This window comes from Callorhinus ursinus, unplaced genomic scaffold (genome assembly GCF_003265705.2).
Source record: "Callorhinus ursinus isolate GAN/ISIS: 27379988/994484 unplaced genomic scaffold, GSC_fseal_2.0 scaffold19, whole genome shotgun sequence".
Lineage (NCBI taxonomy): Eukaryota > Metazoa > Chordata > Mammalia > Carnivora > Otariidae > Callorhinus > Callorhinus ursinus.
The window spans coordinates 6,786,956-6,814,885 of NW_027397081.1; the positions used below are offsets into that span (position 1 = coordinate 6,786,956).

General features: G+C 42.0%; 1 pseudogene; it reads left to right on the forward strand.

Annotated features, from left to right (window-relative positions):
• Positions 1–485: 485 nt before the first annotated feature.
• Positions 486–25,006, forward strand: LOC112840213 (52 kDa repressor of the inhibitor of the protein kinase-like; annotated as a pseudogene).
• Positions 25,007–27,930: the final 2,924 nt, after the last annotated feature.

Consider the following 27,930-nt stretch of genomic DNA (forward strand, 5'->3'; position numbering starts at 1 on the left):
CTCAGCAGGTAAGAGGAAGAACCCTAAGAAGAATTAGAATGGTTTTCTACGACAGAGTGTACCTCTAGCAGCATATGCTGTCTTGACTTAGCACCCCTCGCTCTCCCAGTCTCTCTTTGCCGGCTTCAACTTACTGTTCCACTGAATGGCTGACTCTCTCTCTATGTGTAACTCACACTCATCCCTTCCAAGAGAGGAGTGAATTGGTTTGGGTGGATGCTATATAGCATAGGGGGCTCTTGCAGGCAGAGGTCTAGGACTGGGCTTCCACAAGAGCTGTTGGCAGAATTTGTGGTGCAAACAGGGTCGATTAGCTCAGAATCGGATGCCTTTCTTCTCTAGGGATTAACACAGAACAAAAAGAATTAAATAACACATACACAAGCTTCATTTTTAATGAAACCAGGAGATACCTTTTGTGTAATGGCGACTGGAAGCGTGTGTGAGACAGAGCTGTAGGAAACAGTTTTGGGAATGGTGGGGGGATGGAGTTAGAAGTGCGCAGGCTCAGGGTCCTGAGTGGCAGCAAACTTCAGGAAGAACCAACACTGCAGTTCCTCAGGAGAGAAACCAAACCTGCAAGTAAAGAGCTGAACCAGCTCAAACGGGACAAGAGTCAGGCTGTTGTCACCTGCACAGGGACCGGTGAGCAGCCAAGGGGACCAAGTATCGCAGAGGACGCTTAGACTTCAGGTTTTAGAGACTCCAGGTAAATCATTTTGGAAGAACTCAGGAAGTAATTGTTTCATGAGTCCTTTTTAAGGAACCTACTAAAAGAAGAGAAGCAAGAGATGCCTGGAAAATTTTAGCAAAAGACTGGTGGGGAGCACTGACTATACGTGATATTAGAATTGAGGGTGAAAAGGGAAAAAGATCACCCGTTTTGGAATGAGGAGGTGAGAGGCTTAATAAGCTTCTTGATTACTTCCTCTTTGCTCCAAACAGATCAGCTGCATATGTGTTACTTACAATTATTGTTCCAGGAGAAAAAAAAGATTTAACATGGAAAACGAACATTATGAAACAAGGTGATCACAAGTGTGTCTGACAGAATATTCTAGAGATCTGTGTGTGTTTTGCAGGCAAGGTGGCTTCATCACCTTGATTAGACTTGTGGTAACTTGTGTTTGCCTTTTCGGAGATGCGTCAGGGCGGATGAGGAGCTAGCATGTGACCTGCAGTCCCAGCAAGATCTGCCCCAAAGCCTGGCTTCATGGGAATTGCTTGGGATCCCAATGTTGGTTCTTCACAACCCTGCAGACGCTACTCCCCCTCCCCCCACTTTTAAAAATATTTTATTTATTTATTTGAGAGAGAGCGAGAGCTGGGGGCAGGGGGCAGGTGCGGGGGCAGAGGGAGACCCAATGTGGGGCTCAGTTGGTCCCAGGACCCCAAGACCGTGACCTGACCAAGGGCAGACACCTCACTCACTGAGCCACCCAGGCGCCCCCAGACTCTCCTTCATCTGTTCACTCTCAGGTGAGCTTTGGTCGACTGAGTACAGTTATTCGTGAGTCTGACAAGTATCTGTTTTTTCTCTTTGCTCCCCAGCCCTGTAGCTCCTCAATTGTCCCCTTGGGTCCCCTGCGTCCCACAGCCCTTGCCGAGCACAGCTTTGTGAAGATCCGAGGGTGCTGATGGCAGGACTGCTTGAAGAGCCAGTCCCTCTCTCCCTCTGAGGAGTCCTAGTGCTGGTATATTATCTGCTGCTGATTTGTTAGAAGCTTATTTTAATTGAGCCACATAGTGAGTGCTCAATAGGCTTTACAGAAGCTCATGTGGAAAACAAACAGGAAAAGAAAAATGGCCTGGTAGTTTCTTTCCCAGTGGCACCACAACAAATCGGTCAGCTTAGTTGAATCAACCTAATTTTATTTCCATGAAATAAATTTATGAGTTCATTTGCTTGGCTCAGTGGATTGGTCCAATAAGTGTCATAGGCATGAGAATGGAAGAACCAGTTGGCCTCCTTGCACTGCCAAGGAGTGACAGGTAGAGGGGGGGACTTGGCGCATTGCTCAGGGTGCTTAGAGTTTCTGTTCAGTCATGAGTGATGGGAACTGTCTTATCTGTGTAATTTATGGAATGGAGAAAGTTCACTTTGCCCACAGATGGCCCCTCTGTGTTTCACGAAACCCTAGCAGTTCTGTCCAAACATTCTTGGGCCCTGAGGATTGATAGGCAAATACGAATGATAGGCGAATGCAAAATACAAATGCCCTGTGGAATAATACATAAAATCACTATGATGTAGTCATACCACAGCTCAAATTCATGTATAAGTGGCTTTCTGAGAACCTACCAGGGTCCCAGTAAATGGAGCAAAAAGAGAAAGATTTTATTGTATATTTTTTTTTATTATTATGACTTAAAAAAAAAAGAGAGAATGATTTTAAGGGATAGAAGGGAGGCAGGAAAATGCAGAGGGTACAGGGGCTACTTGAATAAGGTGCTACTGTAGTGAGAGTTGGAGCCTTGGAACTGGGGCTAGAAAGGAGTCCCTGAAAGGGAGCTTGGAGCCAGGGATGAAGTCAATTTATTTTATAATTCTGCAGAGGGCCAGAGCTGCTGCTGCCAGAAATGGAAATTTCACATCCACTGCACTGACCTCCTTTCCTAACATTATCCTGAAGGCCTCTTCTATTTGGGCTAAGAGGTGAGAATAAGGGGGGACAAAAGAGCAAAAGAGGGCCAGTTATTTTGGGTAGGCAGAGAGGGAACATATGCAACATTGTGGTTAAAATCGGACAGAGAGAAGCAGCAGTTAAAAGTCAACCGGTAGGAAATTAGACCAAAGGGTAAACTTCAAAGTTCCAGCTTTGCCTCTGTGCAGTGTTGCCCCTCTCATCCCTTTTCAGCAAAAAGGAGAACAGTGAATTTCTCCCAGGGGTGGCCGGGAACCAGGCGTGGATGCTATAGCGTGGGATATTGTTTCCATCTCAGGATAAAGCCCCGTGCCCTTGGCCAACCCAAATGATGTGTAGGGGTAGGTCCGCAGAATCGCGATCTAATTGTTTTTCCATTCGGAGATTCACTGGGATTTAATCCTTTGCTGGGAGGGATCATTGTGTGCTGACTACTTGGTGGAGGGACTGATCCTCTGAGCCATCATTTTGAAACATCAGGTTGAGGGTACTGATGAGGGTGAGGATGGAAGCTGAGCTCCAGAAGTACAGCCCCTGGGAATAAAAATACCACCACAGTGCCTGTGAGTAGGAGCACGTGGTATGAGCACATGGTATGAGCACGTAGGAGCAGGAGCTGTGCCTTCAAAGTTGTTGTACCCTGGAAAGCAGACTGTGAGGTGGGTATCAGCCTGCAGGGTGTTTCTTAGGGAGTGCTTTTGAGATCCTGACATCCAGGGAAGGAAAAAGAAGGGAAGGGAAGGAAGCAGGATTGGACAGAGGGAGATGTTGAACGTGCCCGTGGGGCTGGCGTGGCCATTCAGTTGACGTGAGTAGGAGGGAACGAATGGGCCTTTATATCCCCACAATGATTGGATTCAGACTTCCCTGTAAAGAGGTGGGGCCTTGGGTAAAGCAGGTTTCCCCAGGCAAGACAGTCACCACCGAAAAGGGACAACAGCTTAACGCTGTCTTCCAGGAAAGTTCCCAGCAGCTGGGAAATAAATCTATAACATCTGACATCCTTAGCACCTAACATAATACAAGGTGTACAGTCAGGGCTAACACATGTTTTCTGACCAGATGTTGAACTAGTTTCTTAGGAAATAAGAAAAAAAAAAAATCAACCCTCTCTGGACTCCATCTCTACAGTATCCTGTGACATCCCTCCACATTTATCCTTGGAAGGATGGGGTGGGTTAATAGATTTATAGAAAACCACTGCCGGGATATCATTGAAATTAGCAGAACCATCCCTGAATACATAGAAATCAGTAACATTCTTCCAAAGTGATAGCCAAGTGGCTCTCAGTTGGCAGCAAGTCAGCCCACTAAAGGACCTTTGACGTGTCTGGAGACATTTTTGATTATCATGACAGAGGGCGGTGCTACTGGTACCTAGTGGGTGGAGGTCAAGGATACTGCTACATGTCCTACAGTGCCCAGCACTCCTAACAAAGAGCCATTCAGCCAAAATGTCAGTAGTGCCAAGCTTGAGAAATGCTGTCTTAGCCCAGAGAGTAATAACGAGAGCCTCTGATGCACTCTCTGTCCCCTCAAGACGCACCCGGTCCACCTTACCGCATGTATTCTGTGGCTTCTGTCTTACTACAACTAACTTCTACATGGATTCAATGTTGCTGAGTCCTTGTCTCATTCCCTTAGTAGCCCATGAGTGCCTGGAAAGCCAGAATAGTTCTTATTGACTCTGTGTCTCCCAAACACCTAGCACATGGTAGGAGCTAGTTGAGTTGTAGTGTAATACTTTGGGAGAGCATTGATTTCGGGGGGCTGATCCCTCTGTGACAGACAACACTGGTGTTCCTCTCAGGGTATCAAGTACTTGCTAAGAGATGTCAAGAGGTGGGTCCTAGGTGGGTCGCTTGTTGAGCTGGTTGGAGGATAGTGGAGCATTTGCACTGGGCACGTTGATGGTGGCTAACCATGGTTTCGTTCAACATTGGTCCCTATTTATATGTCAGAGTAATTTGGGATGCCAGAATCCTGGCCTGAAAGTGGTGTGTGATTGTCCCTTATTTCCTCAGGGTCTCAAGTGGAGGCTGACTAACAAGGCCTCTGAAGCTGAAGACAGGAAGAAGCATCCTAGGAAAAGAAGAGGACTGTCTTGTATTGATCCTTTATTCCCTTCATTCCCCCAGTGATCTGGACCCGTTCCCCTCTGCACAGAATCCAGCAGACAGATGGTCCTGTTCCTTATTTCTTTGTGTCTCTTGGAATCAAGACAGCCTGGAAGTTTATGTAAGGGCCCAGGTGCTGGGCTGCAGTCCTCTACTGGGGAAAAAAGGGTATAAAAGCTTCTTCCCCTTTTCTCTGCTGGGAGGAAAAGTAGAATTACTTAAAAAATTTTTTTTTAAATTTTATTTTAAATTCCGGTATAATTAACATACACTGTTATATTAGTTACAGGTGTACAATATAGTAATTCAGCAATTCTATACGTTATTCAGTGCTCATCAAGATAAGTGTACTCTTAATACCTTTCACCTGCTTCACCCATCCCCCACCCCCACCCTCTGGTAACCATCAGTTTGTTCTCCATATTTAAGAGTCTGTTTCTTTCACTCTTTTTTTTTCCTTTGTTCATTTTTGTTTCTTTGTTTCTTAAATTCCACATATGAGTGAAATCATATGGTATTTGTCTTTCTCTGATTGATTTATTTTGTTTAACATAACACTCTCTAGCTCTGTCCATGTTGTTGCAAATGGCAAAATTTCATTCTTTTTTCTGGCTGAATAATATTCCAGTGTGTGTGTGTGTGTGTGTGTGTGTGTGTGTGTGTGTGTGTGTGTGTACACACCACATCTTCTTTAGGCATTCATCTATCTATGGACACTTGGGCTCTTCCATAATTTGGCTAATGTAAATAATACTGCAATAAACATCAGGGTGCATATATCCCTTTGAATTAGTGTTTTTGTATTCTTAGGCAAATACCCAGTAGTATCATTACTGGATCATAGGGTAGTTCTATTGTTAACATTTTGAGGAAACTCCATACTGTTTTCCACAGTGTCTGCACCAGTTTGCATTCCCACCAACAACACTTTGTGAGGGTTTCTTTTTCTTCACATCCTTGCCAACACTTTTTGTTCCTTGTGTTTTTGATTTTAGCCATTCTGACAGATGTGAAGTGATATCTCATTGTAGTTTTGATTTGCATTTCCCTGATGGTAAAGTGATGATGAACATCTTTTCATGTATCTGTTTGCCATCTGGATGTCTTCTTTGGAGAAAGGTCTGTTCATTTCTTCTGCCAATGTTTAATTGGATTATTTGGTTTTGGGATGTTGAGTTTTTTAAGTTCTTTATATATATTTTGGATACTAACTCTTCATTGGCTGTGTCATTTGCAAATATGGAAAAGCAGAATTACTAATCAATTTTCAAAGCTTGCCTTAGAGAGAGGCTGGATCCTTGTCCCCATTGACAATAACTCTGGGTCAACAGACTGTATCAATGCCCCCAACAGGTTGTCCTTTTAATTTGCAAGCTCATTAGACCACCCTGTATAATCAGTTCAAAGTATTAAAATTCCCGAAGATTAAAACTGCTTCAGTATAGGGTATGTATTACTGTTCATGGAGCGATTTATTTTTCTAGAAGAAAACTATAGGTATTTCCTATCAGTGGTAGAGCAATTTGGCCTAGAATCCTAGCTCTTGAGTCTCATGGGATCTATCCTAAGTGGGACTATAATGCTCCTCCCTTTCTAGTCCTTGAAGACCTGCTTCTTGGCCTTCAGCTCTGAAGGAGACATTGGAGGCAATGTTTTGCCCATGCCAGTAAAGCAGATATCTCCTTGTCCTGTGGAAGAGTATGTCATTTACATAACACATTCAGCCCAATTGGCACTTATGATCTATCATTCAGTTAGGTGTTTAGGATGTGTCCTAGCCTAGTCATAATAAAATCATTATGAAAATCCAGGGAGAAACGCATTTTTCTTGGGCAGACATTAGTTTTTAAATTAGAACATCTCCCTCTGTTATTAATTATTTTTGTTTGAAAATACCGTAAGTGATTGGATCAAATTATAAATCATTCACCTGCCAAATTAAATTCTTAAAATCACCTTCATTACTGGGTTATGCTAATGTGAAACTCAGGAAACATTAGAATATTCTTACATATTTAACAGGTAGAGAGACAGGCTGATGTTTTCCCAAATGCCCCATCTCCCAAGCCACCCACCTCCTTACCCTTCCTCTAACAAATGTTCATGCATGCACACACTCACACACACAAGCACACCCCTAACAATAATCTAGCAATAGATCAAAGTGATTAAAGCCCTAGATCCATACATCTAGTCACATTTGGAATAATGACTTGCAAGCCTCATCATTAGTTATCAGTAATTCCAACTGGTTCATATCACTGTGGAAGTCTGATCCCAAATTTATCTGGTCTTGTACTTGGGGAGATACATAGAGCTATAAAGTAATTTAAGGCAAGATGGGTAGGGGGAGTGTTTTATTAACAACAAGAGAAACTTTAGTAGACATTAAGTGCAATTTATTTATTGCTCAGAAAAATTAACCTGTTTAATATAAATTTTGTGTGTGAGAGAAAGAGCGTGCATGAGTGAGCGCAGAGAGGGGGAGGGGCAGAGGGAGAGGGAGAGAGCGAATCTTAAGCAGACTCCATGCCCAGTGTAGAGCCCAACACAGGGCTTGATCTCAAGGTCTCAGGATCTCAAGATCCTGAGCCAAAATCAAGAGTCAAACACTTAACTGACTGAGCCACCCAGGCGCCCCTGTTTAATATAAAATTTAAGCAAATTTCATGGGTACAACCTCCTGAAAACTTTATTTTTTATTCCAGATTTATTGTGATATAATTGACATAACATTGTGTAAGTTTAAGATGTAAAACATGATGATTTGGTATATGTGTATTTTGTGAAATAAGCACCACAATAAGATTGGTTAACACATCCATCACCTCACATAGTGACAATTTTTTGTGTGTATTTGGTGAGAACCTTTAAGATCTCCTCTTAGTAGTTTTCTCATATACAGTATGGTATTGCTAACTATAGTCACCATGCTGTATATTATGTCCCCTGAACTTATTTATCATAAAACTAGAAGTTTGCACCCTTTGGCCACCTTCCTTCACTGTCCTGCCCCCAATCCCTGACAACCACTAATCTGCTGTTTCTCATGAGCTCATTTTTTTTTTAAGATTCCCCATGTGAGATTGTACAGTATTTGTCTCTCTCTGAGAAAGGTTTTAAATAATAAATCTATTAATATATGAATAATATAGTAAAGTTATTATGTAGAGGCAGAGGCCAACTCTGAGTTCATAGTGTATCGGGCAGTCACATACAAAATGAAAGAAGAAAAAATGCTGGCTGCAAAGCCACCAGCTGGAACGGCAGGAAAACCCAGAGTTAGGAAACCGGAGATTGCCTGAAAGTGTGTGGAAGAAGATGAAGTTTGGAATCAAAAAGGCCAGGTTAGCAATTTACTGTTTTTGAGACTCAGCGGTAAAATCAAATATGCCTTCTAGGTTAAGATGGAAATCAAGGAAGGGTGTGTGTGCATGCGTTTTATAAACTCCAGTGGTATATCAGTCATTATTTATCATCATCATTACATTTTTCACTATTTACAATTAGACTGATTTTTATTGAGCAGGTCACTGAGGTTTGGTCTCTAGAAAACAGCAAGCGTGGTTTTTTGAAAGATGGGAATAATTCCCTACTCCATCCGACTTACTAGGGACATCTCTTTCAACAGACAACCTCTGATTTCCTTTCCTAAGGTGTTTTTTTTTACAGTTGAAATAAAAGGGACCCTCATGGAATAGTTTGTCTGGGGCAGAGCGTTTCAAGAATTTTCTACTCATCACACATTTCGCTGAGGAAGGGCCCTGTCTCTCAGTGAGGCACAGGAGTGGTCCATTTGATAAGAAAAATGAGGCCATGGCAGCCTGAAGCCACCTGGGTCACAGGGCATGTGGTTGGGGTATTGGGAATGGCGGAGAGTTAGGGAGACCAGAGGGTCCTGGCAACTAAGATGCAGGACAATATATAAACAGGAAAGCACTGTAAGCCACCTCATGACGTCACAGGCCCGTTCTGCTCATGAAAGATTTATACTGACATGTCTTCAGTATTTCCCACAAAGAAAACCCTACATGAATAGGGGTTTTGTAAATCTGGCTTTCTCTCTTGCCTTATATGTGGTTATTCCTTTTTGCTCTTTTCTTCATTGGTTGCAGAGGGGAAGAGAGAGAGAGAGAGAATGAGAGAGAGATTGTAAAACAGCAACACTGAGATGGTGTTCTAGTTCCCAGTGAGTTCTGATCCTGGAGGAGGCAGGCTGAAGACCTAGGCAGAGAGCAGGTGTGGGCTAAGGGCGAGGAACTTTGGGTTGATGATGTGGGGTGGGGCTGAAGAGTGTTCTTTCTTTCCTTTTTTTTTTTTTTTTAAAGATTTTATTTATTTATTTGACAGAGAGACACAGTGAGAGAAGGAACACAAGCAGGGGGAGTGGGAGAGGGAGAAGCAGGCTTCTCGCGGAGCAGGGAGCCCGATGCGGGGCTCGATTGCAGGACCCCGGGATCGTGACCTGAGCCGAAGGCAGACGCTTAATGACTGAGCCACCCAGGCACCCCGAGGGTTCATTCTTTGATGCTGAACCAGCAAAGGTGCCCCGAGCGTGAGCTTGGGGGAATCTGATGGAAAATAGCAACTTGCATCACCTGTCCAGAAGCATAACGTGATGTCACATCAGGGCCACATGAAGGATGCAGGTTAGTGATGTGCTGCCAGACTCAGAAAGATGCTGGATTGCAGAAAGAAGGTGGCAGCAGAGGATATAGCTCACGTCTGCAATTTGGTTAACAGTCTGGGCAGTGGCTTGATAAGCAGCCTCTGACTCGGATAGGATGGCCTCAGTGTTCGGGTCTCCTCTGGGTGCTGGTGTCTCCCTCCCTCTCTCCCTCTCTCTCTCTCTCTCTCTCTCTCTCTCTCTCTCTCTCTCTCACTCCTGCCTTGCCGCAGGCAGCTACTCAGTCTTGGATCTTTTCTGCTTGGTTACCTGGCCTCTCAGGCCCTCCTTTTCTCCACTCTTCCATTTGAGAGAGAGCCTAGACCCTTCACGCCAGTGTATGAATTATTCCATTAGTCCTTTCCTGCCTTCATAGTCACCCTTGACACCCTTCTAGAGCTGTGCACAATCCCCAAATGCACAGAGCCCCAGTAGGAGAAGGCATATTCCAATGGCATAGTCTTATCACCAGGATGGAATGCAAATACATACAACCAGGTGAACCGCAATTTTATATCTGTAAGATGCCCCCAAATTCAGTTCAGCAACTACTCATTTTGGCCATGGGTGAGGGAGAGTATACGTTGGAAATAAATCAATTAAACCAGTTGGATTAAATTGACTGGTCATTTTGGCCCAAATGCTTGATTGCTTTGCACTGGAGAGACATAGCCTTAGACAGCTTCCAAAACACAGTTCCCATAGCAACTATACAAGAAGAAATGGCAATAAGAAACAGTGCATGTGAAATTTATTTTATCTTCGTTTGCCTGACTTCCTGTAGGCCCATCTCATATTCCCTTAGGCACTAGCCATCTGGGCATGTTCTTTTTTTTTTTAGCAGTTTTCCCCAAGAAAGGACTCTGCATAAAATGCCCTTTCTTATCCACCTTTGACTGACAGATTGAGATTGTGATTTGCAATTTCAAACTTCAGACCTTTGTGTCTCTAATGAAATCCTGCCTCAAACTGGCCCCGTCCTTCTCTCTTGAACTTTACTGGTTTTCTTAGCTATAGGATTAGGGAGTTTATTACAAAAAGGGATTAAGATTTTAGCTTCAGGACCTGTTCTGGATGGTTTCTCTCAGGGAGCACATCGTTTTGCACAGAGCAGCTCCCGAGGCTCTGAACACCTCAAAGAAAAATCCAGCTTGAAGGGTATCTCCTTCTCCTGCTCCCTGCCCCCCTTTTCATCAGTAACGAGGAGGTGATTCAGAATGTTCCATGTTAGGGAAATTTACAGACAGACATCTAATTCAGCCTCCTCTATTGATCTTCGTCTTAATTCAGATGTCCATCTTCTGAGCCTTGAAAACGTCTTTATTAGGAGCCACGTGGGGTCTCTTCACATAAACACATGACACAACAGAGCCACCTCACTATATGTAAAAGAATTTATTTCCTCTCCTTTTTGAAATCACTCTCCTCGAGAATTGCCTCCAACTCCTGTTTCTAAGACTTGTGCAAAGAGCTTTCACTTCAAGTTGCCTGTTCAGTCCCATCTCACAAAAGCAGCTTCAGTCTTTCTTAACTCCTCCTCCTGGGATACAGGTCAGATTTCCTCAGGATGACATTCAGAGTCTTTCACAGGCTTACCCTAGCCCACCTTTGCAGTTTATGCCAAAACAAGAAAACCGCTTTTCCTTGAGCCAGAATGGCTCCTTACTGGACTCCCAAAGCACCTCACCATTTCCAGCTACATTATCTTTGTTCTTGCCAAACTTTTTACCTGCAGTGGCCTCTGTCTACTTCTGTGCTATTAAAAATCTTTCTCTCCATTCTCCACTTCAATTTTTTTTTAATCTCCTTTTAAGGCCAATTTGTATCATACAAGTTTGTGTGTGTGTGTGTGTGTGTGTGTGTGTGTGTGTGTGTGTGTGTGTATGCAGTTGTTAGGGGCTACTTATTTGGTGCTTCTGTCTGTGTAATTGCTATGTGAGAAACCACTGCAAAAACTAGCAGCTTAAAACAGGAAGCATTTACTCTTATGCCCAAGGGTCTGCAATTTCAATTTTTACTGTGCTAAAAATTTGTGTTCTGCCTGTTCGTCCCTCCCTCTCCCCCAGTCCCTGATACCACTGATCATCTTTCTCTCTTCATAGTTTTGCCTTTGCAGAATACCATATAGTTGGGATCATACAGTATGCAGTCTTTTCAGCTTGGTTTCCTTCACTTAGTAATATGCATTTAAGTTTTCTCCATGGCTTTTCATGGCTTGGTAACTCTTCTTCTTCTTTTTTTTTTTTAAAGTACTGAATACTAACCCATTTTCTGGATGTACCACAGTTTATTCATTCACCTACTAAAGCACATCTTTGTTGTTTCCAATTTTGACAATTATGACTAAAGCTGCTAAAAACATCCATGTGCTGGTTTTTGTGTGGACATAAGTTTTCAGCTCCTTTGGGTAAATACCAATGAGTGCAATTATTGGATCATATTGTAAGAGTTTGTTTAATTTTTTAAGAAACTGCCAAACTGTCATTGTGGCTGTACCCGTTTTGCATTCCCACCAGTGATGAATCAGAGTTCCTATTGCTCTACATCCTTGCCAGCCTTTGGTGTTGTCAGTGTTCTGGATTTTGGTCATTCTCATAGGTGTATAATGGTATCTGATTGTTATTTTAATTTGCATTTCCCTGATGACATATGATGTAGAGCATCTTTTGATATGCTTATCGCCTGCTTCATATATTCACCTCTACCATATACCCAGAGATAGTCCAGAAATGGGTCTGAATGCTGTGAGAGTGGTTTCAAGGGGTGCTGTGGGTTTGGAGTAGGCAGTCAGTGAGTGTTTCCAAATTCTCAGGCATTTGAAATAAGGACTGTGTTGTGGCACTGTGATTAATTGAGATGGGCAGGTGCTGGTATCTTTATTTGGATGGTATATTTACTGGATTTGCATGGAAAGCAGAAGAAAGATTGGACCCTGATCAAAAATTTCCCTGAGAGTCATTGAAATCTATTCAAGGGTAAAACATTGGTTCTTTATTTCCACCTTTGTAGAAATAATTACAATATATTTGGTTGAAGCCTTCATTTGCTCTTGGCAACAATAGCTCTCTTTTTCTTTTCCTTTCGTCTTTCTGTCACCTCTATGGTATAGACTCCAAGTGTCTCCTTAAGAGAATTCTTGATTGGCCTAATGCAGACTTGCAGTGTCTCTGCTGGGCCCTGACACTCCCGGTGCTATCTCTTGCTGGTGATGCACATGTAAAATCTTTTCCTGGATGACTGTTGTTCGCCCTGAGAACGTCGAGAGGCTACCAAGGACTTCATGGGTGAGATCTGTTGTAGACAGAGTGTGGGTTTGCAGGTAAGGCTGCCCTGAGTTTGAATCACAACTCTGCCATATCCCATCTCTGTAAACCCAAGTTAGGTACCCATGATGAGCTTCAATTCCCTTATTTGAAAATTGGGATATTATCTTCTGTAACTGATATTACTGTAATTGATGACATTTATTGATTATTTATAATGTACTTGGAAGGGTAGCTACAAGGATTAGGTGAAACAGTGCATATTTTTATGTAAAACATCATGCTTGGCAAATAGGAGGTGTTTATATCGCACATCAGTTCTCTTATTAGTGACTTCTTAGGAGCTTCTGTTTTCAACACTATGCTGCCATTCCTCTCACATCCAGTTCATCCACACATTTATAGTCCTTAATTTTATTGACCTTTAACCAAATGATTAATCAACCAATGAACAAATTGTAAATAAGTATGTTAATGAGTACCTACTATCCTGGGGTCTGTAAATAAGTACTTACTTTTGTGATAGGCCAGGAAAATACATGTTTTTGGAATTTCTTCTTCTTGAAAGTCTCAAGCTGTACCTCTCTCCACCTCAGTAGTTTTCAGCTGGAGACAATTTTGCTCCCCCCAGTAGACACTTGGGAATGTCTGGAGATATTTTTTATTGCTGGAACTTGGAGGGGGAGAGAGTACTACTGGCATCTAATGGGTAGATGTTTAAGATGCTGCTACGTACCCCACACCGCACAGGACAGCTCCCTGTCCACAATAAAACATTATCTGGCCCAAAATGTCAGTAGCCCAATTGGAGAGAAGGGGATTCTTTAAGTGAAGAGAATATTTTGGAAAATCCCACTCTTACTTTAAGAATCATGCTGGATGTGGGCTTAGGCAGGGAGGTGTCTCATGGTGTCGAACAATTTGGGTAATTCACATTAAGGCTATCCCTGTAAAAATCCATGTGTCTCTGGTTAATTAAATAAATGTAAGGAGCAGTTTCTCTCATCTCATTGCTGACAGATTAAGGTAAATGACTCCGAATTCTTGGCAGAAATTACCGGCGACAGTCTTGTTTCCAACTGGTCTAGAACCTGAGATGAAAAAGTGCACAAACATGGGTTGACAGCCAAAATCCAGGCCCTGAGCTGTCCTGCCTCTCACTCACTTAAACTTTCCTTATGTTCGAAGCTTGGATGCTCAGAGAATGACCCATCCATTCCTCTGGAACTCTGAAGGGTTGAGGTGTTCGCACAGCCCTCTTGGGCAGCTTGTCCTGTGAGGATCCCAGGCCCGTTCTACCCACCACCCACCCTGATTTCTCCTTTCCCTTCACCACTTGTTCTGTGGAGTCTAGGAGACCCTACCTCTTATGTTGCATGTGGCACTTGACAAAGATGAGTCCAGAAATTGAAGTTTATCATCCAGAATCAGGCTCAAACGATCAGAAGTTGTTTCAAATAACAGAACTTTGCTGAATTATCCCATGAAGGGGTCAAAAAGCAAAAATCAAGGAGGCAGCTAGGGTGAAAACTGGAGAAAGTAATGTGGTAGAGTCTGGATAGCTGTTCACTAAATCTGTTTCCTTTTTTCTCCTGAACTCACAGGTAGACTTTTCTCACCTCCCTTGCAAGTAGTCAACTTTGACCGTGTAACTGGCCGCTGGAACACAGGAGTAAATGTTGTTTGTCGCTTCATACTAGACCCATAAAAACTTGCCACGTATTTGCCAACTGGATTTGGATGTTTAGAGCTGCCTTGAAAGTCTTATGTTGAAGATGGGCAGAGACTCTTCCTCCCAAAGTAATATAAGAGCCAGGGGATGAGAAGCAAGAACATATCCAGGGTCCTGGATAGAACCCAGCTGGGGACCAGAGAAGTCAGCCAGCAGCCAGCAGCAAGAAGCAGATGCAAAAAGACAGTGGTGATGATAAAGAAGGGGTATATGGGATTTTGACTAAGCACGTATGACTTGCTAGGGAGCTTTCACTCTGGCTGCATCTTACAGATACCATTCGTTTTCTGGACAATGATTTTGGACAGTCAGAGAGGGATTTGAATTATGTTGCTGTGATAAAATCATAGCGCTCACTCTGACCCGTCTGCCTGGGCAGAGGCAAGAGTCAGAGGAAGATGATTTCACTCTAGGAAACATCATTAATGGCCTCCTCCCATCCACACCTTCCACTTACTCTGGCCAAATAGTTTGCCTTCATTATGCTCCTTAGGGTAAGAAGGAATCGTTTTTAACTAAGAAAAAGTCATACTGATGAAAAAATAAACAATTCTTTCCTGAACTTTCTATTGCAAGTACCCTCAGGTTTTAATTAAGAGTTTTTTTTCCCCCCTCAAACCTGGCCTTCCTGAGCAGCACAGGTGCCCATAGAAATCATTTGGAAATGGCCTGGGAGCTTATTTAATGTCACTGCCTAATCACTTTGCTAAATGTCACTGCTTCAGAGCATGCATTTTTATCTCAAGTTCCTCCTCTTCTCATCTGCCCTCTCAGGTAGGAGCCTTTCAATAAATCTTCAAGGAAGAACAAAAACTTCTTCAGTTTGGTTTCACACCCCCCTCCTCCCCGCCCGCCCAGAATTCCGGGAGAGATTCTAGGCAGGGAACACTTATACAAAGGGCCAGATAGTGTTTCTCTTGCAATGAGTAATGTTGTATTTTGTGACGATTAAGATTTCTTTTAATGCAGAGATTTAGAGTTTTATGTCTTTCTTTCCCTTCCAAACTCCTGCAACTTTAGCAAGGCTGTGTGTCCCCCTGGTCCCCTACCCCCACCCCCTTTATATACCCAAGTGCATAAACAGCACTTCTCAGCTTTCTGTACATGTTTTATAGGTGTAGATAATTCCTTTGTTCTTCCTTTCAACTTCCTCCCTTACCCCGGACTTTTATTCCATGCTCATTTTCTCCAGCTTGCTGATAAGTAAAGGATAGTAGGACATTTAAACATATTTTAAACAAACCACGAAAAGGAAAGTACAATATTACTCATTCTTTGGGGCCTTAGCATGGAGGAGTGGCACAGAACAGGGTGATGGTGTACCCAGCATCAGAGCACTTACATATATATAGCAAACGGACAGAGCTGTAGAGAGAAATAGACGCCAATATAATGATAGTAGGATTCAGTATCCCACTTGAAACAACGGCTAGAATATCAGATCAACTACCTATAAGGAAATAGTAGATCAAATGGGCCTAGTAGGCACATATAGAACATTCCACCTAACAGCAGCAGAAAAGGTGCACGTGGAATGGTCTCTAGAATAGGTCATGTTAGGCTACAAAAAATCTTAACAGATTTAGCATGGTTGAAATCATACTAGGTATCTTTTCTGCGGAAGACAGAATGACACTAAATATCAATAACAGAAGAAAAATGAGAAAATCTACAAATAGGTGGAAATTAAGCAACACACTCTTGAACAACCTTTAGGTCGAGGAAGAAATCAAGAAAGGAAAACAGAAAATATCTTGAGACAAATGAAAATGAAAGCACAACATACTGAAATTTATAGGATGGAGCTAAGGTAGAACTAAGTGGGACATTTAGAGTGACAAATGCCTGCATTAAAAAAAGGAAGAAAGATCTCAAGTACACAACAAACTTTACAGCTCAAAGAAAAAAAGAACAAACTAACCCTAATTTTGGCAGAAGGAAAGAAAATTAAAGATTAGAGCATAAATAATATAAAAAACAGTGGAAAAATCAACAAAACTAAGAGTTGGTTTTTGAAAAGATAAAATTGACAAATGTTTGTCTAGAATAACAAAGAAAAAAGAAGATGGAAGTTCAGGAATGAAAGAAGTGACATTAAAACTGATGCCCAGGGTGCCTGGGTGGCTCAGTTGGTTAAGCGACTGCCTTTGGCTCAGGTCATGATCCTGGAGTCCCGGGATCGAGTCCCACATCGGGCTCCCTGCTCAGCGGGGAGTCTGCTTCTCCCTCTGACCCTCTTCCCTCTCGTGCTCTCTATCTCTCATTCTCTCTCTCTCAAATAAATAAAATCTTTAAAAATAAAAAACAAAAACTGATGCCCAGAAATAAAAATGATGAGACTACTTATGAACAATTATGTACCAACACTTTGAACAGCCTCAAAGAAATGGATACCTTCCTAGAAACACACAACCTACAAAGAATAATGAAAAAAAAAATAGAAAACTTGAGCAGATCAATAATAAGGAGATGGAATCAAGAATCAAAAACAACACAACAAAGAAAAGCCCAGGACCAGACAGCTTCACTGGTGAATTCTACCAAACACTAAAAAAATAATTAATTCTAATCCTTCTCAAACTTCTCCAAAAATTAAAAAAGAGTGAACACTTCTGAACTTATTTTGTGAGGGCAGCATTGTCCTGATTACCAAAGCCAGACAAAGACACACATTTAGAAACATGGCTTCGGAACCTGGAAGGAATTCTCTGAGGGTATTCACACTGCTATAGAAATGTCTCTTTTCCAGGAAGAGAGACATTCTTAAACCCAAAGAGTAAAGTGGCTACCACTTTGAGAGTAAATGACCTAGTGCCACAGAGGCTGGATTTGGTAGGGTCTGCCCAGAGGAGGAGAGTGGAGGCATTTGAGATGAAGCAGGTGGTCAGAGGTGACTGAATTGGGATGAGTGGAAGATCCCCAGATGACCCTATGAGGTGAACTGTGGGGGTGGCGTGGAAAGAGCCATGAGTTGGGGGAGACTGATGGACAACCATCCTCTGTCCCCTTTCTGTGACTTTCTGTGATTTATCTCTGCTTGAATCTTATTCTCTACTGTCATCTGCACAGTTCCCTCCACCAGGCAAGCTTGAGCTCATTCTTCCAGAATCATTTCCAGTATCATCTTCAAGAATCCTCTTCTGTGAGACTTCCCCTAGCTCCCAGAGGGAGGTGCTTTCTTCCTCCTTGTGTTTGGCAGATCATGTTTAGGCTTGTCATTGTAGTGTATACCACATTGCCTCATTTCCTCCTAATAGATAAAAAGGCACATTATAGATTTTCAATAAATAACCACAAATTATGTAAGTAATTAATTGAGTGATGGTGGGAGCCAAATATTTCTGTAAAGTAGGGAGGCCTGGAGAAGGAAGTGTTAATAGAAGGCAGGCATGATGGCTACATGGGTAGTTTAGAGAGGTCTACAGACATTTACTGCCAATGAACCAAGAGGTCTAGGAGTGTGAAAGTCAACAGATAGAATCTTATCTTGGGTAATTTAAAAGTGATTGAAATGTTCCTAAAATCTAGTAGGATAAGCTTGCTTGTCCTGGGTGAAATTACCTAAGGAAATTGAATCTCAAGATAATGCTACCTCCTGTTTTTTAGATACCAATAAAACACAAAATCCAGAATGGGGAAAATACTTTTTTTTTTTTTTTTTCCAGATAGAAAGCTGGTGATCTGTGCTTAGCTGAGCATCATCTTCCTGGAATATCCTGTCATGTCATCTAGCCTTATTCTCCCTGAATATTTAGAACATCTTTGTATGTTTCTATACAATTATAATTGGCTTACATATGAAATATATATGCTTACAGGTCTGATAACTATGGTTATGGATTTTGTATATCGCTAATCTCCTCTAAGGTATCTAGGTCATTGCTTTTCATACAAGAGATGTGAAATCACAGAATGTTAGCATATAACCTAAAATTCTCATTTTGCAAAAGAGAAAACTGAGCCCCAGAGACGTTATACAAACTTATGCCATACATTTGTTTAAACAATGAATCATCACATCATTCATTCAACAAATACTTCAGTGACTTAATGTCCAAAAACATAAAGATGTTGGGTGAAAAGATGAATGACACCATCCCTGACATCAAGAATGTCACAATTTTCTTGGGAGCCAGCATATAAATGACAGTATGTAGTCAGTGGAGTCTACCCTTTGGTTCAAATCTTTGAAAAACAGTTTGGTGATAATATAAGTTTTTTTTTTTTTTAAATGACTTTGGTCCTTCAATTCCACTCCAAAGAAATGATTCAGTGGGAATAAATTTGGATGTAAGCAAAGATTTATAGAGCGGGTTCCCCCCTTTTTAGACAATAGTGTTGCTTATGAGGGTGTTGCTAGATTTCAGAATAAACTATGGTTTATGATACATGGAATTCTTTGCATTCATTAAAATGTATGTGGAGGGGCGCTGGGGTGACGGTTAAGCGTCTGCCTTCAGCTCAGGTCATGATCTCAGGGTCTTGGGATCAACCCCTTCTCCTGCTCCCTGCTCAGTGGGGAGTCTGCTTCTCCCTTTCCCTCCCCCACTTTCCCTGCTTGTGCTCTCTCCCTCTCTCCTCTCAAATAAGTAAATAAAATGTTTTTAAAAAATCAAATGTATGCTGAGGAAGAATATTAACATAGAAAGATGATTGTGACATATTTTTTGAGAGGCAAAAAAGTAGATCCCATGCAGTTTATATTTCATGAACCTATTTTTTAAACGTATATCTTTATTTATGCCTAAAAAAAACTCTCAAAGTATTAATAGTCATCTCCAAATGGTAAATGACAGATACTGTTCTTTTTCTTGTTTCTCTTGGCTGTATTTTTTAAAATGTTTTACAATGAATACACATTTGCTTTAAAAGAAAAAAGAAAAAAATGACTTCTAAGGAAAATAAGTTATCTGGAAATCAAGGCAGCACTTTTGTTCCTGAATACCTGGATCTGTCCACATGGGGCCAGAGGGTGGGAAGGTCTGACCCGTACTGACCCATTCATCAGCAGCCCACTGGACGTGAACAGTTGTTTTTCACTGAATTGTCCAATTAAGCATTAACAGCAAATCCTTTTTTCTTTTTAATTTCATGGAGGAAAGCCTAGAACAAATGTTTTCTCTAAATCTTCGTGAAGAAGAAACAAGCAAAAGTAAATACATCAGAATCGAAGATACTTTAGAAAAATACCCAGAGCGCGTGGGAGCACGGCTCTGCTCACTCTCTTCTGCTGCTGAGTTGTTACCTCCTCTCCGTGAGCTCCGTGTCCCCACCAGCCTCCAAGGGGGCTCCCAAATCACCAAATATCTCTTCGTGTTCCATGCTGGTCTCCTGTCTCGATGGGTTCCATTCTTTGAAAATGGGTAATTCGTACATATGCGCTCTTTATTAGGCAGAACAGCAAGTTACCCAGAACATCCCACTTTCTGATTGTCCAGGGTAGACAGGTATTTACTGATTATTAGATCTCACTAATCTCTGTTCTCAACAAAGTGCTTTCAATCTATTAGAAAGGCATCAGCCTGGCATCAAAAGGACAAATTGAGACAAATTCAATGGGAATGCTGCACCAAGGTCAGAGCGAAAACAATATTTACCTCGCTTGCAAAAACCTCCAGGCACTCAGACAGATTAAATTAGAACAGGAATGAGTACATGCTCTCCTCTATTTAGTTGGCAGGAGGTGCTTTATTTTATATAGATCACATCACCATCATTGAAAATGTATTCTATTTTTAAAGTGTCACACCCTGTCAGAGAGAGAATCTGGCTTCTTAAAGGACACGGTGTAGTCTAAGGGGGCACTGAAGGAAGAAAGAGACAGAGAGTGAACATTTATTGAACATCTCCGGGTATCTCCTATAACTCTCACTCTGGAATCCTCACTGATCCCAATTCTGTGGCCTTCCTTTCAGGGAGTTATTATGATTCCCATTTCACAGATGAACAAATTGAGGTTGAATTTCAGAGAGCTTAAGAAATAAATCCATGGTTGCATGGTTGGTTAAGTGGCAGGGACAGATTCCAGACCCAGATTTGCCAGATCCCAAAGCCAGTGCCTTTTATAAAGCATCCTGCTGTTTCTGCAGGTCAGACAGAATGAATGCCATCGTGTCATGGTAAATCAAAAAGGAGACAGAAATCAAGTGACGGGGAAAGTAGACTTGGCCTTTAGACGTTGAAAGCCTTCTACGAAGTGTGACGTACTTTCCCACACTGATGTTAGTGGAGCCTAGGAGATGGGAGGAAGGCAGGAAGAGAATCTGATCAGGTATTTGCACCTTTGCAGTAGGACTGACCCCTAGCAAAGTCAAAGTGGAGATGGTCATTATCTCTGGTGTTGAATGGGTCTGCTGCTTCAAGGTGGGCACAGCATGCAGGCCTGCAGTGGGAATCCAGGGCCCAGGAGATTCAGCCTAGACCAGGCATGCTCCATACCTTCACCGCACTGCGTGCCCATTCCTAAGCTCCCCCCAACCCCTGTCGTTGTTCTACAACCTTCTGTTTTGAAGTCAGCCTCAGCTCTGGCTTTAAGGGCTTATAAGCAGTGATTCTGCCATCAGAGATTTGTTTCATTTGTGGGCAGTGGTTGTGGGTTGGGCTTGTCTTTCTGATTTAGAGAATCAGGACTGAGTTCAAGGTAACCCATTCTTCACTGACCTCCTTCTCTCAGAAGCTGTTTCCCTTGAAGCCTATTTGGATCCTGATGCCCTGCAGACCTTTTTCCAGGTGCTCAGGACCATGCTGGACATAACAAGATTCTGCACCAAGAGAACTACTAGGTCACAGCACTCTAGGCTGGAAGATTTCAATAAAACTTAGCTCTCCCGTACGCCCTCTCCTTAGGCCCTGCAAGGGAACTGGTTACATTCGAAAATCTCAAATCATGGAATTGTAACTTTGACTTTAGAAGTTACTAGAGTTTAATCGCAGATCTCTTCCAGTTCAACTACTTCCCCATTCACCAATAGTTATTTGGAAGTTTGGTCTTATGTTCAATGGAATTGTTCTTATAGCTACTACTCACTGGTGCCAATTCTGCTCTCCATGATTACTGTGCAGCCCACAGAACGGCAATGTTAAAAAATGCTTAAAAGAACTGAGTACCTTCATGAGATTGTCGAGAGGCTTCCTGTAAGCAGAGGTGTAGTAGGAAAGTAAGCTCTAGGCCTGCCACTTCCACGAGTTACCTCCGAAAGCTCATGGATCCCATTCCCTCTGTTAGGTGGTGTTCGGGGTTTTTGTTCTTCACGTGAAACCAGCCAGGAGTAGGCAGGTCTCCAGCTCCAGGCTGTAAATCTTCTAAGGACCGCTTCTGTTGCCAGATCTTTAAAGAGGATGGGCTGTGTAAGAAGGAAATCTCAGGCTCCCATGTGGTCCCACTTGACATCCCAGATAGAGCCAAAGCCCTGGCTGGAAGAAAGAAGTGGAGGTGAATTCTGTGTGAGTTTTCAACAATTGGCTTACAAATAGACACATGTTAATTATATAAGGCCTGGTGTAGAGCATCGAACACATTTTATCGGTATAGAAACAAATAGGAGCTCCGTGCATTGTATGGAACAGACTATAGCTCACCCACCCACTGCTCATTGAAAACAAAACAGCCACAACCTCAGCAAAGAGCAAGTTAACTCTGTGGGTCCTAGGGAATGCCTAGACCATACCAGCTCTGCCCTTTCTATGACATGAACCTTCTGGCTTTAGGGCTCAATGGACCCAGACAAGGTCGCCGCTGCATGGGCCCAGCCCATGGAAGGTATATCCACAAGTCCAGTGGCTATCTACTCAGTATCTTCCAAAGAGGCACCTTGGATTAATGGAAGGAGCAGGCTTTGCAGACAGGCAGACTTGGGTTAGAATTCTGGTTTCAGCACTTAGTCATTGTGTGCCCTTGAACAAATTATTTAACCTCTCATTTTCTTCTTCTATAAAATGGAGATAATTCTCTATCCCATAGTGGTGTGCCACGGATTAAGTAGGCTCATGTTTGCAAATGCAAACATTATAGTAGCTGTTCACTGAGTATTTGTTCCCTATCCCTTTTCCGCTGATAGCTTCCTTGCCTGTCCCTCTTTCTCTAGTTTGCAATTTGGGGTAAGGACTTGTTAGGAAGTACTTTCAGATATAACCCCACACACACCTTGCCTTTGGGAGCTCTGCCTCTGACTACTGGGACTGCTTCCTCCTTTGAGCATTTTGATCCTCATCATCACCTCCACAGAAAGATGAACCAGAGGACAGGGAAAAAGCATAACTCAAATCCGTCTGTGGGCACAACTTTGGAAGGAGGCTAAAAGCTCTTAATGGAAGTGAGTATGTATGAGGCTTCTATTTATGATGCATCTATTCTAGATAGTAGGAAGAGAAATCAAACATGATGCCTGCCTTCCAGGGCCTTGCTGTCCAACGACGGAGTTGTGTTTGTAGGTAAATAGCTTCACGACTGTGATAAATGTTATAACAGAGGTATGCCCAGGTCTTTGGGTCAGTAAATTCCACAGACTGCTCTCTCTCTCATGTACAGTGCAGCTAAAGAGGGTTCCTGGCTTGTCACTGTTGAAGTAGCACCTTACTATGGGTCTGGGAAGGACATTAGCCTTCTTAAATTCTCCTTGGGTTCTGTTTCTAGTGAATTAATTCCTAGATGGTGGTGGAGAACTAAGAGGCAACTTGCTATTGTTAGCAAAGAGTGACAGATGTGGAGATAATTTTGAATTGTGTTAATGTTCTGAGACACAGTTGAGCTCGTGTTGACATAATACTTGATTTAAATAATGGATTACCACGTATTACGTTTCAGTGTCCTTGCTGGAAAGCTCAGTCTAAGAGCAAGAGGTCCTTGTGAGATCGGATACTATCATAATCCCAAGAGTTTGCTTTTTTCCCTCTCATTAAAGAGGGGAAAAAGTCAGTTTCTTTGGATTGTCTCATCAAATTCCTGAGAATGAAAGCATTACACTTGAGGTACCTGCTGAGCTGAGGACAGGCAAGCGGGCTGCTCTGAGGACATGGGGAGGAGAGGGCCAGGCTGGCCAAGGGCAGGGAAGATGTTCAACTTCTGTACCACCCCCATCTGTGTGTGGAAGAGCATTCAGACCTGCCCTTCCTCAGGTTCCCGCAGAACCCCGCCAGATGCCAGAAGTGGGTGGATAATTGTAGCGAGAGCAAACTTAGATGATAAAATGACTGATCGAGTAAATCAACATTATAGATGATATAACACTTTGAGACCTCTGGACAGTTCTTCAAGATTTATTTATTAGTTTTAGAGAGAGGGTGGGGGAAGGCCAGAGGGAGAGAGAGAATCTCAAGCAGACTCCCTGCTGAGGGGAGAGCTAGACGAGGGGCTCAGTATCACAACCCGAGATTCACATGACCTGAGCCGAAATCAAGTCAGGTCACTTAACTGACTGAGTCACCCAGGCTCCCGTAGGACTGTTCTTTAAGATAATGCAGTATCAGAGGTATTGGCTCTTATCAGACATCCGAACAACTCACAGAGTAGACACAGAAAATGAATAAAAGAATTGGGTGAAGATGAAATCAGGACCCTGAAACAAACAAACAAAAAAACCAAAAAAACAAAAACAAAAACAAACAACTTATGAAACTTCTAAACAGGAACAGAAAGAAATAATAGCCATGCTCGGAACCCCAGTGCAGAAGACAGGGGCCGAGAATAGGATGAAGACATTACCTTTAACCCTTGAAGAAAAGGAAAACAAAGCATACTCAAAACCTTTATTTGGAATTTTGATTCTTCTGGGAAACCAAAACTTACCTACCTCTGGATGGACATGAGGCTGGATGAAATTCCAGCAGTTGTCTACTCCTGATAGCTTTCCAGCCCTGCTGGGGTGCCAGAGGGATTCAGGTGAAGAGGTGCTGAGGAAGCTCTCTGCGGCCCCGGCAGGGAAGAGCAGACACAGGTGCTAGACATCTGCGAGAGCTACATTCGGGAAGAAACCCTCAGGGACGTGAGAGACCCTCCCTTGATTTCCATGATCACTGACCGTGTAGTAGGTATCGCAGAGGAAGAGCACCTGCCTGTGTTGGCGAGGCTTGTTGACAAATCCATAAGCTGGGGGAGGAATCTGTGGGCTTCCTACCTTATGAAGCTGGTGCAGAAATTTCAGCTTTGCCATTTCACACTGTGGTAACTGAGAGGTGGGGATTCAACATGGATATTGTCATAGCCAGGCTTACATTGTGTCTGGTGGATTTTCTTCCAAAACTGAAGTTGTTGCCTGTAGATTTTTAGAGAAATACTCCCAAGCTATCTACATACTCTGCTCTTCCTGTGCCTTAAATATGTGGTTGGCAAAAGCAAGGTCTGTTATGGGATATCTGTTGCATTGCATTAGAAACAACTGACAAAATTTGTTGTTGTTGTTGTTGTTGTTTTTTCCAGTCACTCATCACGCCTGCTTTTAGAGCATGGCAATTTAATTTCTGTCCTCTTTGAGAACAGTGAAGAAAGGGGCAAAGAACAGAAGGAAATTGGCCATCCTCAGCAGACGGTCAGGAATGATGCTTTTGAAATTTTCGCGCCCTCCTACAAGCGCTTGCTTTATGTTTAGATAGTATAGTGACACAAATACTAGATGGAATAGCTATGGCTGTCCAGGTATTTGTGCTCTGTCGTGCAGTAACACACTTTGATTTCATTGTTACCATTGTTGTTTTCGAACATGTTCTATCTTTTACAAGAGCTTTTGGGAAAAATCTCCAAGGGCAAACCTCTGATAGCCTCTTTGCGGCCAGTCATTTGACTGCAATGCTTTGTTCACTAAATGAATTGATGGAACATATTGAAGTTTATCATAAATTTTGGTTTGTGGAAGCCACAAATTTGGTACCCAAGCATGGTATTCAGATGAAACTCCCTGAGAACGTCCGCAGAGCCCAGCAAGGCAACCTGGAATCTCAGCTAATGTCTGAGAGTTCCTAAGGAAACAGTAAGTGTTCCAACAGTGGGGCACACTGTTCAGGAACTGAAAGATAGTCTCAGAACAGCACCTGAAAGCTCTTAAATGCTTGTCCCTGGTGCCCTCAGTCATGGGACAGATCCCATTTAATACACTGGAGGAGCACCGTGCTGATGCGTACAGAAGTGACTTACCCAGTGCTGGCACACTTTCAGCTCAGTCGTACTGTTAAAGAATCAGGTGGGAACACAGAGGGGAAGAGACAGTTTCCATCCACCATTTATGAAGCTCTCCATCTGCCAGACATCAATTTTTTTTCCTAATGTTTGTGCATTGCTGAAGGTCCTATGCATTCTGTGATGAGGGTTGAGAATGAATGCTATGAAAATAAGTCAAAGTGTCTCAAAGTCTACCTGAAGAACACTTTGACAGGCCAAAGGTGAGGTAACTTGGCTCTGCTTAACATAAGTTTTGACGTAAAACGTGACCTGAATTTAATAATGGTGGACACATATACCAAACTCAGTACAGCTAAGTCAGAGCTTCCCGCAGATAATTCTGAAACCATTGAGACTGCCTAAGAGACTTTAAACATAAGCTTTCTCTTCTATTTGATACTTGAAAAAATATGAAAGAAATTTCAAATCAGCTTCCAGAAAAAAGCTGTAAGTGAATGTAGGCCCTTTAATAACTGAATATCTTGACCTTAGGCCTCTCATTGAGGACACTGGCCATTAATAATCTGCCTTTAATGGCCCCTGTTTGAACTTTCCCACTTGGAAGACCTAACTTTTTCCAGAAGATAGCATTAACAGTGCCACATCACACTTCTGCAAGATCTCTGCTAATGGCACTTTGGAATTGTGTTAGTTGTCATTTTAGATATAACATTTATTTTTATTTTTTTAAGATTTTATTTATTTGAGAGAGACAGAGAGAGAGTAAGAGCATGAACAGGGGCCAGAGGCAGAGGGAGAAGCAGACTCCCTGCTGGGCAGAGAGCCTGACATGGGCTCGATCCCAAGACCCTGAGACCCTGACCTGAACTGAAGGCAGATGCCCAACTGACTGAGCCACCCAGGTGCCCCTAGACATAAGGTTTGTTATCACTGTAGATCCAATTGCTGGCTATTGGGTTATCAATTCTTTGAAGAAATGAATTTTGAGGAGGTGTGGGAAGAAGGAATACACTTTATAAAATATTATTAACAAGGTTTACTACTGACCTCTGAATAGTATTTAATATTTATATATTTATATAAATATTTAATATTTAAGTATGTTGTTAAATATCTGTAATAGACAGTTTAAGGGAATTACCAGACAGTGAGAGAAACACATGAGCTCCCCAAACAAGAATCTCAGAGTAGGTTTTTGTTTTTATCGGATGAACTTAAACAAGTTAAAGTTTGAATGGAACAGCCTGCTTTTGTTGTTGGTACACATCTAGTTGCTGCTGTCAACATTCTTTTGTTGAGGTTATATCTTCATAAACTTTGTAGCAGGTGTAAGTTGAACACTTCTGTTGCATGGTCAAGACAGGATCAGAGGCCATGGATACTGACAACTGATTTGCCTGTCTTCTTCTGTCTTTTTCCATGTCTGTATCTACTGCCTCATCTTGGTTTATAAGTAATACCTGAAAAACCTACAAAAATAAGTGTTTTGTAGTTTGTCTAGGAATAATACAGAAAATATTACTATTATTTTTGGTGATGAAAATAAGTTTTGTATAGTTTATTTCCACCTAAGTAAACTGTGAGTTTTTTTTTTAAGTATTACCCTTAAAAGGTTTTAAAAAAATTTTTATTTAAATTTGAGTTAGTTAACGTACAATGTAATATTAATTTCAGGTGTACAATATACTGATTCAGTGCTTCCATACAAGGCCCAGTGCTCATCATGACAAGTGCACTCCTTAATCCCCATCACCTATTTCACCCATCTCTCACCCACCTCTCCTCTGGTGACCATCAGTGTGTTCTCTATAATTAAGAGTCTGTTTCTTGGTTTGCCTCTCTCTCTCTTTCTCTCTCTCTCTCTCTCTCTCGCTCTTCACTTTGCTCATCTATTTTGTTAAACAAATTCAGTAAAGTTGCAGGATATAAAAACAATGTACAGAAATCTGCTACATTTCTATACATCAAAAATGAAGAAGCAGAAAGAGAAATTAAGGAATCAATCCCATTTACAACTGCACCAAAATCAACAAGATACCTAGGAATAAACCTAACCAAAAAGGTGAGAGCCTGTACTCTGAAAACTATAAAACATGAATGAAAGAAATTGAAGAGGACAAAAAAAAAAAAAAAAAGAAGAAAAAAGAAAACAAAGAAAGAAAGATAGTCCATGCTCATGGATTGGAAGAACAAATATTGTTTAAATGTCTATACTACCCAAAGCAACTGACACATTTAATGCAATCCCTATCAAAATACCAACAGCATTGTTCACAGAGCTATGTAAACAATCCTGAAATTTGTATGGAACCACAAAAAACCCCAAATAGCCAAAGCAATTTTGAAAAAGAAAAAGCTGGAGGCATCACAATTCCATACTTCAAGTTATATTACAAA